At 39.7% G+C, this 13571-nt stretch overlaps 1 long non-coding RNA gene across 1 annotated transcript; it reads right to left on the bottom strand.

The window, feature by feature from the left end:
• Positions 1-263: 263 nt before the first annotated feature.
• Positions 264-13208, bottom strand: LOC148524748 (uncharacterized). The gene is made up of 3 exons (XR_015878347.1): positions 13070-13208; positions 5183-5342; positions 264-657 (listed from the first exon to the last, which is right to left on the bottom strand). It is a non-coding gene; the product is annotated as an uncharacterized LOC148524748 (long non-coding RNA).
• Positions 13209-13571: the final 363 nt, after the last annotated feature.

Here is a 13571-nt window from a genome sequence, read left to right as displayed (position 1 = left end):
GTAGGAGGGGACCTTAATCTGGGTCTCCGATTACTTATTACTGGCTCATTATTTAGGAAATGAAACAAATTTTTTTCAACCACATTGACCTGCCATTGTAATGTACGCAATACATTTAGAAAGATTAATGTTTGATCCATGCAGAATGTAAAACCAGGGTGTATGGATTGCAATAGCCAGATACTGTTTTGTCTTCTTTTTTAACTGACAATCCCCCCTGTACACAATAATAGGGGTAATTGGCCTAACAATAAGTATTAGCTGCCATTTACAACCTGGGGAACTTCAATGGTTCAGTTTAGCAAATATCTCTGCAGTGGCCACAGACATGGATCGTGACCTGATTTGTCAGTCTATGGACAGATTTAGTCCCTTCCTACTAATTATTCCCTGAAATCACAGCTGCAAGATCATGTAACTTGATTTTCAGAATAGATAACTGATTAATTGAATTGGTTAAAATAGTATAAGTATTTGTGCAGGTAAAATATGACTATTTGACAAGCTTTCAAAACTCTTTCTGGCTGGTAATTTGAAAATAAAGTAATATATTGTGTTTGTTAAAATCAAGTAATGTTTCAAATGATTTGATTGATTAGTCTCATTTTCTCCACATTTCCTGTATCAACGACAGTAGTCAGGTCTTATGCTGTAAAACTAAAAAAAAAAAAAGATCAACATGAAATCTAGGAAATCTATAAGGAAATATATGGGTATAATATTCATATTAAGAAACAAATATGTTTCACCTCTATACTTTGAGAATAAACTAATGTACACATATACATAATATGATATGTATGTTTTGTTGTGTTTTATGCTGTACAGGCTCAATGTATTCATATGTTAATATTTGTTAATATAAAGTATACAGACACTTTATACAGAGGAGCCAATACACTTTAAATTCAAGCAGAACATGATGATCATTTTGGTGTAGGAACTTGGAAGTATAAAAATCTAGTTCTAATTCTTCCACCTCAATAACGGATAGCTTTATGCTGGTGGCCAAATTTTAGACATGCTATTACCAAATAACTGTAAATAGAGATAAGCAAAATAATTTGCCATTCTCTGAATTACACTCAGAGCTGGCAAAAACATTTGAATTGGACACACAAAAAACACTGGAACTTTTTAAATAACAAAAATGGCTACACATAGTATATAACCACATTGCAGAAATTTAAAATGTAATTTTAAACATATTAAAGTACAACAAACTAATTCCAAGTATATGTGGAGTTAATCTGGCACCACATTCAAGCACCTTGTGGACTTTTCGGACCTTTGTAGCCCTCAGATCCTCAGGTTGCAGAAGTGAGTATTCACATGGACAAAGGTTGATCTACCATGATATGCTCCCTTTAGGCTATTCCCAGTTACATGTACTTATGTTTAATGTGTGTTTTAATGGTAATTCATGCTAGTCATTGTACAGTATTATGACTGTATAAGTGCTTGAGCCACCCAGGGTAGCCCAGCACTACTGAGAAGAAGACATACCCGTATGTACTAAGCCCCGCTAATGCCACCACTACTAGCCTAGTCAGGCTTCCAGAAAACAGGCTCAACTCTGCTGTCATACAAGAAGCACTTAACTGTTACCCAGCAATGAAGGGGTCAATACTAGAAGCAATGACCTTTCTGTTCTTATCACCCATATACCCATATATATTCCTATCAGGAGGATATTTACAGTGAGCCTAGCAGACCTTGTGGGGCTGCTGTTGGAAATGGGTTCCAAAGAAAAAAGACAGTGTTTGTGAGGAAAGCAAAAATGGCAAGTAACTTTGCACCTTTGTAAAACCACTGCAGTTGGGGCAGATTTAAAATTTGCAGAGTTTTAGATATGAGAGTGGCATGCAACATTTGTGGGCTATATGCAAAAGCAGCTAGTATTTACCCTGTATGCAAAATAAAAACTGTATTAGCACCACTTGCATTGCAACATGGTTTGTTGTAAAGTTTTTTTTTGCTTTACTCCCAAATCAAAATCAGCCCCAATACTGTGCAGTTGACCCATCCCCATGAGACCAATGAGTGGACCAGTGGGAATCCTGCCCAGAGAAATAATGGCTCCCAATCTGGAAGCTAGGAGGTACAAACCCACTATAGAAGCTGGAAATCTGGACTCTATACAGTAAGAGCAAATATTGGGGGAGCCATACCACTCTATTTCATTTAGCAAACAACTGGCTGTCAGTACTGTTTTTGAAGGTTTTTGCGGCTCCTACTGACCTGAATAGAGAATTAGGTTGCTACTGAAGAACTGCAACTGAGTCTCAAAAGCCTTTTCAATATGTGTGTAATAGTGTAACAAGACTGCTGCCTTGCTGCCAGGGATGAGGGCTTTACAGCATCCTTTAGTGGATATTCACTGTGCTGCTGCCAATGGACTGGTATTATGATGTACATGATCCCTTGTATTTTATGTTCCTTCCATTTCAGTGTAAATGTTTACATATTGCTAAATATGCTATATTTATAATGCATGCTTTTAGCAGATGAGTATAAATTTGTTCCCGCACCCACAATGCTTATGGCAGGTGAGAGATGAAAGGTAATCTAATCTGGTGCAGAAGTTTTGGACAGATAACCATGGAAACACTGTCCACTGGTATTCCAGAGTATATAGTCTGGTATTGTGACTCTCATATTTTATTGAGTTTTTTAAAATGTTCATGTGCATACCATAAAGTTAGTTTGAGTTATATTATTGTGAAGTATAAAATACATATTTATTTAGATACAATAAAGGTCATTACAAACCACAAAATATGTGGGGATGCAATACATTTCAACTTGCCCAAAAGCTTCTAATTGTCTGCCTGTCATGAAGCAAGGAGCGCACCCACTCCACACTTTCACTCTCGTTTTTGGAACTATCACATAAAAGCTATATATGTGACCTTTTGCAGGTATGTAGGCCTGACTGGAAATACATATTGCCATAATCCATACTAATACAACTTTAAGAACGCCACCTTTATTTCTATTTAAAATTGCCCTTGTTTTCCAAACATCCTGCTCATTTTAGCCTCAGTTATGAATTAAAATAATCATAAGAGTATGAGAACATCAGGATTGATAGTATTTTATTTGGAATTTTGAAGGGTTGAATGTTTTTATTAGCTGGTCAAATTGCCTCTCAAAATGTGCTTTCTTGTTTATCTGCAAGATGCAAGGACAGCTCATAGATTGTGTAGGCTGAGGCTTGCTGTCCAGCACCTCTGAGGACAAGTAAAAAAAACAAACTTATTTTGAGAGGAGTAAACACTCTGCAGTTTCATAGACTGGGGGAGCAGGTAAAAAGAAATTGGTGGATATTGAATATGCGCTAGTTAAGTATCATAATACATAATACAGCCTCAGCCCCTCTGTTCCCATGTATTTTATTTTAGAAATCTGGGACAAATTGAACAAACAATTAGATTTGGCTACATATCTCTCCCCGTTGACCCCACTGTGGGGGCATACACAGTTTCTCTTGGGTTGTGATTCTGCTTACCTACTTCCCTGGATGTTTGTGAAGGTTTTTAATTACAAACATATTTTAGGTGTTTTTGCTAAATAGGGAAAGCCCCCTAAAATTTGCTCTCTCCAGAGCCGAATTTAGATCTCATGGGGCCCTAGGCAAGTTACCTGTTTGGGGCCCTCCTCCCTCAAACTGTTTTCCCTAGTACCTTAACCTAAACAACTAAACTTACCCTAATACCCAAGCCCCTAAAGTAATCCTAATACCCTATCCATAATACCCTAACACAAACACCTAACCTAACCCTAATACACTAATCCAAACCGCTACACCAGTGGGTCTCAAACTCGGTCCTCACTTCACATTTTGCCAATCTCCTGGCAGGTGCACAGGTGTATTCATTAATCACTGACAAATTTTAAAAGAATCAACAAATGAAGCTAATTATCTCACTTGATTCCATGAGGAGACCTGGAAAACATGCATTTGGGGTTCTGAGGGCCGAGTTTGAAAGCCTGGGCATTACACCATCCCTAATACCCCATCACTAATACCGTAACCCAAACCACTACACCAACCCTAATACCCTATACCTAATACACTAACCCAAATCCCAAAACTAAAGGTGCCCACACACTGGCCGACTTGCAAACAATGCAATGCCGTTAACGATTTCCCCTGAACGCTCCCCGGCAGCTCCCCGGCACTCCTGGACACAATATGGTGCTAAAACGTGTCCAATCTGACCAACGATCTATCGTGCGTCCTTAACAATATCGAGTCCTGTGGGAACGCACATCATTATCGTCAGTGGACACTCACGATTTGCACATATTTTGCACGGTTTATTGTTCAGATGCGTCGAAATCAACAAATCGTGCAAATTTTCTGAGTGTGTGGATACCTTAAGCCTAACATCTAACCCAAACTGCTACACCAACCCTAATATCCAAACCCCTAAACTAACCCTAATACCATAACCATAAGATTTTCCCTCTTAGTACTATCAAGGTGGGTGGCCTCTCCCCATTACATACAGGCTTCTGTGCTCCACAATGAGCCGGATCCTCACTGTCTCACCCAGATTCAGCCAGTGACTGACTAGCTGCCAGTCTGCCTCTGTCTGTGCCTCTGCTCCTCACTGGGTGCTGTCTGCTGCTGGTGGCCAGGGCTGCCATTAGAAATTGTGGGGCCCAGTACTGATGAAATAGACAGGGCCCCCCTCCATTTGTGCAACTACAGCACTGCAGTCTCTCTCCATTTACAACCAGACTCCCTACTGTTTCCAGCCAGCTAAGCTCCTTCTGTGTCACCTGCCAGCCCCCTACTTCTGTGTCCCCTACCAGCCTTCCCTTCTCTGTACCCTGTCAGCCCCCCTTCTCTGTACCCTGTCAGCCCTCCCTTCTATATCCCCTACCAGCTGCCCCTCCTGTGTCCCCTGCCAGCCCCCCTCCTTCTGTGTCCCATGCCAGCCCCCTCCTTTGCTGTCCCCTACCAGCCCCCTTCTCTGTCCCCTGTCAGCCCGCCCTTCTGTGTCCCCTGCTAGCTCCCCCGTCTGTGTCCCCTGCCAGCCCCTCCCTTCTGTGTGCCCCACCAGCCCCCTTCTGTGTGCCCTGCCAGCTCCCCTTTTCTGTGTCCCCTGCCAGCCCCTCCCTTCTGTGTCCTCTGCCAGCCCCAATTCTGTGTCCCAGCCCACACACTTACCTTCTTGTTATTGCTCCTAATGCAACAGCTACATGGCTCCTCTCGACGGCGTGATGTCAAGTGCGCCGGGCCAAGTGTCCAAATGAAAAAACTTTACTGCATGGCATCCAGCAGCACATGAGCGACAGGCGGCAGGACACGATGGTATGCAGGATGGTTCCTGGAATTTTAAGCAGAAATATACACTGAATTATTGGGGGTGCATTTGAGAAAAAACAACATTTACACTGTGACAGGTAATTTTTTTTGCACTCTAGCAAATTTCTTTTCATTCAAAAATATGTAAAGAAAGAGTAATTACAATGGTAATATAATACTTTTTTAATTTGAAACACTTATTAAATAATGTTTAAAGGATTTTTTTCATCATCGATTTAGACTGAAGTCTATATTTGTGAATTACTATTGAAAATAATACATATGAATGTAAACACAAGATATACTTTGTAATGTGCTACTACAGGCTGTTTGGTACTTTTGTAGGTTATAAAAGTATTCTGTCTTCTCCTTACTATTTCAGTCCACTTTTAGTGCATGTCCCTCAAGTAACTCTCCATAGTATTCTATAGAATTGAATATATTTTCTTCCTTTATAAGTTACTAGATCCCAAATTTGAAGATGTGAAGTGTGTAGAACTGTGTTCTGTCAGGCACTGTAGTGCCCAGAAATCAATACACGTATATTCGGTATAGCAAAAGTTGTTATAGGTGGGCTCAAAGGTCACAAAAGCTATTATGTTATCACCCTGACATAAAAACAGTACAATAACAGGTTTAGATTTCTAGGGCTAATACATACTTTTGTTGGGACTAGAAGCACAAAAAGAGCGATTGTCAAAAAAATAAAGCAAAAAAATTGCTTTGCTACAAATAGACCCTGTTTAAACTAATTTGAACCATAAATACATAAATGTACTAAATTGAACATAATCCTTTGCCTAAAGAATGTTTTGGTCAATTAACAGTGACAAATACAGTCTACCCCAAAGAGGGAATGTCACCAAAATGTGTAAAAGAAGCAAACCATTTACAAGAGTGAGTATGAGCAATTTGATCTCAGAGTACACACCAGTGCTCACACCATCAAGATAGTGCTGAGCGATATGATGTAACTGGTGATCTCTTTATTTCCCAAAAACATTAGGTTAACATTAAATAGTTTATGTTTTAAATCAGTGACTGACAGTTTTGCTTTGAACCCTCGGCATGTTGCTCCTTCATTTCTACCGGTTAGTTTCCAGCAGGCATCTAAATTTACTATGCGTCATGACTAATCACCCATAGCTACATTTATGTCCTCTGTAGATTTTACATGCTCTTCACCCTAAAATAATTGCTGCATTAATCAAATGTGTCTTATTCTTTGGTTGCTAACACAGAAACCCCAATGCCAAAAAGTCTCTCAAATACACACACAAAACAATTGCAACATATATTTAATTTTTTTTGTATAGTTATATTACTGTATATACAGCAATACTTTTTAAACCTATGTTTACTTTAATTATTGCAATTATGCAATGTTAAGCTGGGTCCACACCTATACAATTATCGGGCTGATAACCCGAAATTGACTGATCGGTCCAACAGTATTATAGGTATGTATACAGGAGCAACAACTGATAAACGGCTTCAAATGCTCTTGCAATGGATGGATCGGGAGGTCACATCTTATGAGCTGCTTAATACTGGGTACATACTGATAGATATATCTATAGTACAACGTCAGGTGTGTATACCGGATATGTCTGTGAACGACAGCGTTCACAGACATATTGGTTCTGCCCTGCATCACAGCAGATGGCCCATATATCTTTGTAAATAAATTAAGATTAAGATTGTAATCCCTGTAAAATAATGAAATAGGGGATCATGACATTACTTTGCACAATGTGTACTTATTTTGCATTTACAATTTTATAATATGCTTTTAATTTTGGTTTAGTTCTGAAAAAAACTAGGTGAGTAGTCAGATAACAATATTTACTAGTGATTAAAGAATTATGTGAATGAAATAGAATTACAAATTGGACCTAGCAGCTCCTGCATTGTGTTACGGGACTGAGGGCCTGATTCAGAGCAGCTCGTAAGCGGCCGCTCATTCGCTCCGAGCGATGTTCGCACAACTGCGCATGCGTATGGGTCGTAAAGCGCATGTGCCAACCAGTCAGTGCGATCGGAAATCGAGCGCTCGCCAAATAGCGAGTGCCTGCTAATTTGAGTGACAGGATGAGGCGTTTGTGGGTGGTAACAGGGGAATGTGCTTGAAAACGGGGAGTGGTGATCCGAACGCAGGCGTGCCAAAAGGTCAAAACGGGCGTTTTAAGGGTGTGCATAATTAACAAAGCAGCGTCATCGACCACGTCACTTGGTTGTTTCTTAGCCTGAACTGTTCGCATGATTGCGGTAGGATAAACCTACCACAAGCACTGCGAGCAGTTCAGATGCCTTTCGATGTACTCGATTAATCTAATAAATAGTGGAGATGACGTAGGATGCGAGCGGCCAGGGGGCGTCTTTACAAAATAGCGAGCGCATGTTTCATTCGCTCGCTCAGACATAGAGGCGTCAACAGACCGCAAAGAGCGAGCGCTCAATTTAAATAGCCGGCCCCTTTTTCTGACCGAGCGAGCGCAAATAGCGTCCGGCTCTGAATCAGGCCCTGAATGCGTATATTCATCCATATGCAGAGCTGTTCTAATTGCTGCAAGTGGACTGCTTGGTCTGATACCAGTCATCATCATCATGATAATTATGCACTTGCACCAGTTCTATTCTTGCGGCAAAAGATATGTCTTAAAAACAGGCAGATTACTCTTCCAGCCATTTCTGCATAACTAGCAAATCCATCAACACGCCCTCACTGAGCACACATTGCCCCATTACAGCCCGGATGCAACTGAACTTGTTTCCAGTGCATGCACTGAGAACATGCAATATCTGCGTTGTAAATGGCCATATGTTCAACTCTGTATTAGCTCCTATATGCGTTAATCATATTTATTAAGACTAGCGCCCTCCTCTGTAACCCTGCCGCATTATTTATCATTTTTCAAAAGACTAAACAAATTTTTCATTTATAAAACGTAAACCTTTGTATTTGCATTTGAATTTTTGCTCAGGACATAGCGTATATTTTATACTGCATTTTCTACAAATGCCTGAAAAGTTAAAATATACTGGCCAACAAAAATAGGGTTTTACGAGCTGAGGGACAGTTCCTAAGGCACAGTTTTATTACAACTAGTGTTTACATCAAACAATACATCCTAAGAACTTTCTATTAAATTTGGACAAATCATTTGCCTGAGGATTATGTTGTTTTGCCATTGAAATGTTCTCCCTCTGTTGATTTTGTACCTGCCAAACCAAATAGAGTAATGGAGATTTCCATTAAAAAATGAGAATTTGCAAAGAAGAATTGGTGCTTAAATGTCTGTGTCTTCAAATCAAGCTAAGGAAAATTACAAGCTTAGCCAGTCCGTCTTACAACAGGATTTTAAACAATAGCTCTTGACAAACAGTATAGTAAACCATATTCTTTTAGTTACAAGTAAAGCTTATTTAATTTGAAACCAACCATTAAAGGCTGTTCTCTAACCTTGCATGATATGCCCTTCAGGCGATAGTGCATTAAGGTATGCAAAACGTGTAGCTGTTCTTTGTTCATAAAGTACCTGTTCACCACATGAGGCAAAGGTCAATATGGAAACAGTTGTGTCTTCCAAGAAGTGTCCCTGATGCATCTTCACTATTCACTACGTTTCACAATACAAAAACAGAGTTTGTATAATTCCCGTATTTAATACAATTACTGAAATGCTCCATGAGAAACAATTAATGAACATGGAATATATTTTTTGCTGGCCTTCTACGAACAGAATTTGCTACATTTTGGTCACAAGGGAGGGAGGTGTACAGTACTGTAAGAGAAGCAGGGCAGTCGGCACCAATGACATGTTTAGACTTGATATTGTAAAACTGTGTTAGCTGAAGATCAAAGGAAAGAATTTCAAACATCTGAGAATTTGACAGATTCTAAAAATGTTCATGGTGATATAGAGATGTCCTCAATAACATTCCTGATTTGTTTCTCCACAATTTGGATGTCCTGACAATTATTTATGAGATTGTGTTCACCCCATGATAATGACTACAAGGTACCTCACAGAAGAGACACACATCTAAATTACCCTTTTATAGTAACTCAGAATGGTGATGTGACTTGTAGTACAGGAAAAGTGAGTGCAATACATATCCATAAGTAAAACAAAGCATAGCATCACAAATAGCGAGCAATGCATTAAAACAACATGTTTTTAGAGACTCATACATTAACTTTTGATATTGGTGCTCATTAGGAGAAATTCTTCAATAGCCCAATTCACAGATTATTTCCATTGTTCAGAATAATATTATTATTATTATTATTATTATTATTACCCTACTACTACTACTATCATTATTATTATTATTATTACCCTACTACTACTACTATTATTATTATTATTATTATTACCCTACTACTACTACTATTATTATTATTATTACCCTACTACTACTACTATTATTATTATTATTATTATTATTATTGTTATTATTATTATTATTATTATTATTATTACATCTATTTTAATAGTGCCCTCATACTTGGCAGTGCTTTACATCACAGGTGATATTATTAAATCCATAACTCTTTAAAATAATATGTGTATAGACATTGTGATACTTATAAGTGATACCCATGTTTTCCTTACCACTTTGACGATCTTATCACAGTGGTAAGGAAAACTTGGGTATTATGAGGAATAAAAGACTTCCTAATGCATAGTATCATTGATATTAGAAGACTTCTGTGACTTGTATGAAGTCCTCTGCTTTGCTTCCTTGTGTATTATATGGTCATCAATCATCACTGTGACTATCAGTAGCCATATAATTTATAGTTGCGATTCTATTATCCCATATTGAATGACTTGTATGAAATCATCGTTTATTTATAGATCTATTAGTGACCAGTCCTAGCTTCGCAAGGGAGCAATTTATTCTCGCCAAAGCTACCTGCATCTCATAACAACCTACGCCATGTCACCACAGTCCCCTGCATCTCACCACAACCCCCTGCATCTCACTCCTGCCCCCTGCATCTCACCAATGTCCCCCCTGTTGCTGCCCTGTAGCTGGTTGGGGCCCAACAGGAGGATCATGGTAGGATCAGGGCAGCACAGATGGTGTAATGGTTAGCATTACTGCCTCACAGCACTGAGGTCATGGGTTCGATTCCCACCACGCCTCTAACTGTGTGGAGTTAGTATATTCTCCCTGTGCTTGCGTGGGTTTCCTCCGGGTACTCCGGTTTCCTCCCATATTCCAAAAATATACTGGTAGGTTAATTGGCTCCCTACAAACTTAACCCTAGTGCGTATGTGTGTGTGCATGTGATAGGGAATATAGATTGTAAGCTCTTCTGGGGCAGGGACTGATGTGAATGGCCAAAATATTATCTGTAAAGGGCTGCGGAAAATGTGTGCGCTATATAAATAACTGGTAATAATAATAATAGATTTGTAATGCAGCTACCGTAAGCATTATCAGCAGCAAGTCCCAGGGGCTGGGATACCTGTGCATATTTCCACAGCCTCCATGCACACCACTCCACAACTGCCAAACATGGCGATGAGCAATGTCCTCTTTGCACAATATACACTGTACTTCCTGGGCTTCCTGTTGAGCTTATTCGCCGTGATGCCCCTGTTCCGAAAACTGTGCTGACTTCCATGGGAGGTGCTTCCTGTTCACCGAGGGAATGTGGCTGAGCGTGAACATCACACTGGAGAGGAAGCACTTCACAGTAGAGGAGTGGTGGCCAGAGTCCATCTGCAGGTTCAGCTTGGGGATGGACATCAGAATCCGATGGTTATGAACCATCAATGTTTTTGTTCAATGGTAGTGTTTTTAACATTTGATGGTGGCGGTCTGATGTTTGCCACCATCGAATGGAAATCATTTTATAGTTTTCCATTTTTTTTTTCCTGATAGCTATGCCTCCCCTGGCTACTGTGTCTGCATCAGGGCATATTCTTGGATTCATTGGAGGCTGTCTCTCACTCTCTGACTGCCTCAGATGTGACCCTGCTTAGTCCCTGACTCCCTTCCTTCTCTAGGCTCCTGCTAAGCAACAGGGCACATTCCTATCAGTGATTGGCTCTCACTGTCTCTTGCTGTTTCAGCACCCTGTCCATCTCATATACAGCAGATTGGTGCAAGATTTTGTTCTGTCACTTGGCTTCACAAAAATCATCAGTGCTTGGCTCCCTTTTGTCACAGATGAATGTTTCATACACCTAAATCTTCTTTGACCAATGTTGTATAGAATAATGAAAACGCCATTAAAATCTGTCCAGTGGTTCAAGAGATTAGCCCAAACAAACAAGCAGACCCATAAACTGGGGACTTTATTTTATATATAGAGAGAGATAGAGATGAAGGCTTTGTCAAGCTAAATTCCACTCTGAAACTGTTTGTGCTGTGTGTACCAGTAATATTTGTATTACATCATACTGTATATTCCAGTATTTATTCCTTGTATCAGACACACATAGCAATTCTTTCATTCTATTTTACAAAATTAGCCAATATGAACTTGGCTTTTCACAATCACTAAGTGCAATCAGGGGCGTAGAGAGCCACGCTGGGCCCTGTTAAAGAGGGGGCGTGGCCTAATATTAGAAGGCGTGGCCACACCCCCTTGAAAAAAAAGTTTTGCGGCACTGCGCGCTGGGGAGGGGGCACTGTGAGCCCCTCAGCCCGGCGCAAAGCCAGTGGGGGGCGCGATCAATGTGATCGCTCCCCCCTTCAGGCATAGGAGATTGCTGTGGCTGCTACTTAGCAGCCGCAAGCAATCTCCCGCTGCAGCCCAGCACACGCTGTGTGCTGGGCTGCTGCAGAGGGAGGGAGGGAGGGAGGAAGTGAGGGGGTGGGCACCAGACCCGGGCCCCCGCCGGGCCCCTCTGGAAGCCCGGGCCCGGGTAAACTCTCGGCGCCCCTGAGTGATCAAATTTTAATAATTGAGGTTGTGAAACACAAAGGGATGAATTTGCACACTGGTCAGCTGTACATACTGTGTAACCTAACAATCAGCTTGTGTCCCTTTATGCACATGTCTACCTTCCAAGCCAAATCAGGACACAAATAAAATCCTCCAATAATCAATCCAAACCAGATGCAAATTACAATCACACTATTAAAAGGCCATCCTCTTTCTGGATGCAAAAATTGGGACAATCCCATAAAAATATGAACTGTTTAGAAGTATACATATGTGTCGCCTATTGCTGGAGCTTACTTACCAAGTCTTTTCATTAGGTTTATACAATTGAAATCATACGAAAAGCATATAAGTTAAAGTAAATCACAAACATGCACAATCTGTTTAAATGCTGCTGCAGGAGTAACTGAAATGAAATGCTTCATAATAAAGTGTAGAGGGAATGCTAAATCCTTTTCTTTAACACAATGTTCTGGGTTACTATGGCTATGTAGTAGCTTCCACAATAGATACTAATAGATAAATACTGACATCGGGGAAATGAACATTTGGTAAAGGAAAATAACTGTGGTTAGTTTACTGCCTGCGTTGTATATATGTCAAACCACATCTTCTGGTAATATTCTAATCTAAACAATGCAGTAAATTAACTTTCAATAATTTGATGTATATCTTCAATACAAAAAGAAACATGTGTTTTGTATTTTCAAAAGAAAATTAAAGTTCTAATGCAAATACAGGCAAATATTACCATAGTACAATGTGTACAATATGTAGACGGTTAGAAAGTCCCCCAACTACTATAACCATAGTCTAAATATAGAGGACACAGTGCTAACTTTATCATGTGCAGGCTGCTTCTGTCACATCCATAGAAGGCTGCTTGTTCCTTTCTGTTACTGTCAATCCTTTCAGAGTTGACACATTTGTTAAACATCACTTTGATCATAATGAATTCCTCATTCAGATTCCTAGTTGGACCCTGTGGAAAGAATAACATTGTCATAACAATCTGCATTGATCCTTACTATTACTTTTTGATATAGTATTATGATTCTATCAAATGAAGCACCTTCACCCTACAGGTATTTAAAAGTATGATTTTATTTTTTGGGACAAGATTCTTAAATGTTCTCTTTGAGGTGAAAATTGTGCATATTTGAAGATGTTGGGGGGAATGCAAGCGGTTTATTTTTATTAACAAAATGTATATTACTTCCCAATGCTATTAAACATTCTATACAAACATACCGGAAGAGGCAGATTTTACCTTAAGTAAGCAAAACCAAAATAATGACATAATATTACCAGTTAGGGCTGAGTGATAGAGACTGTAATTTC

The sequence above is a fragment of the Taudactylus pleione genome, unplaced genomic scaffold (genome assembly GCF_031769625.1).
Source record: "Taudactylus pleione unplaced genomic scaffold, aTauple2 ptg000116l, whole genome shotgun sequence".
NCBI lineage: Eukaryota > Metazoa > Chordata > Amphibia > Anura > Myobatrachidae > Taudactylus > Taudactylus pleione.
Note: the sequence above shows the minus strand (reverse complement) of the source record. Positions and strands in the feature narration are given on the sequence as shown.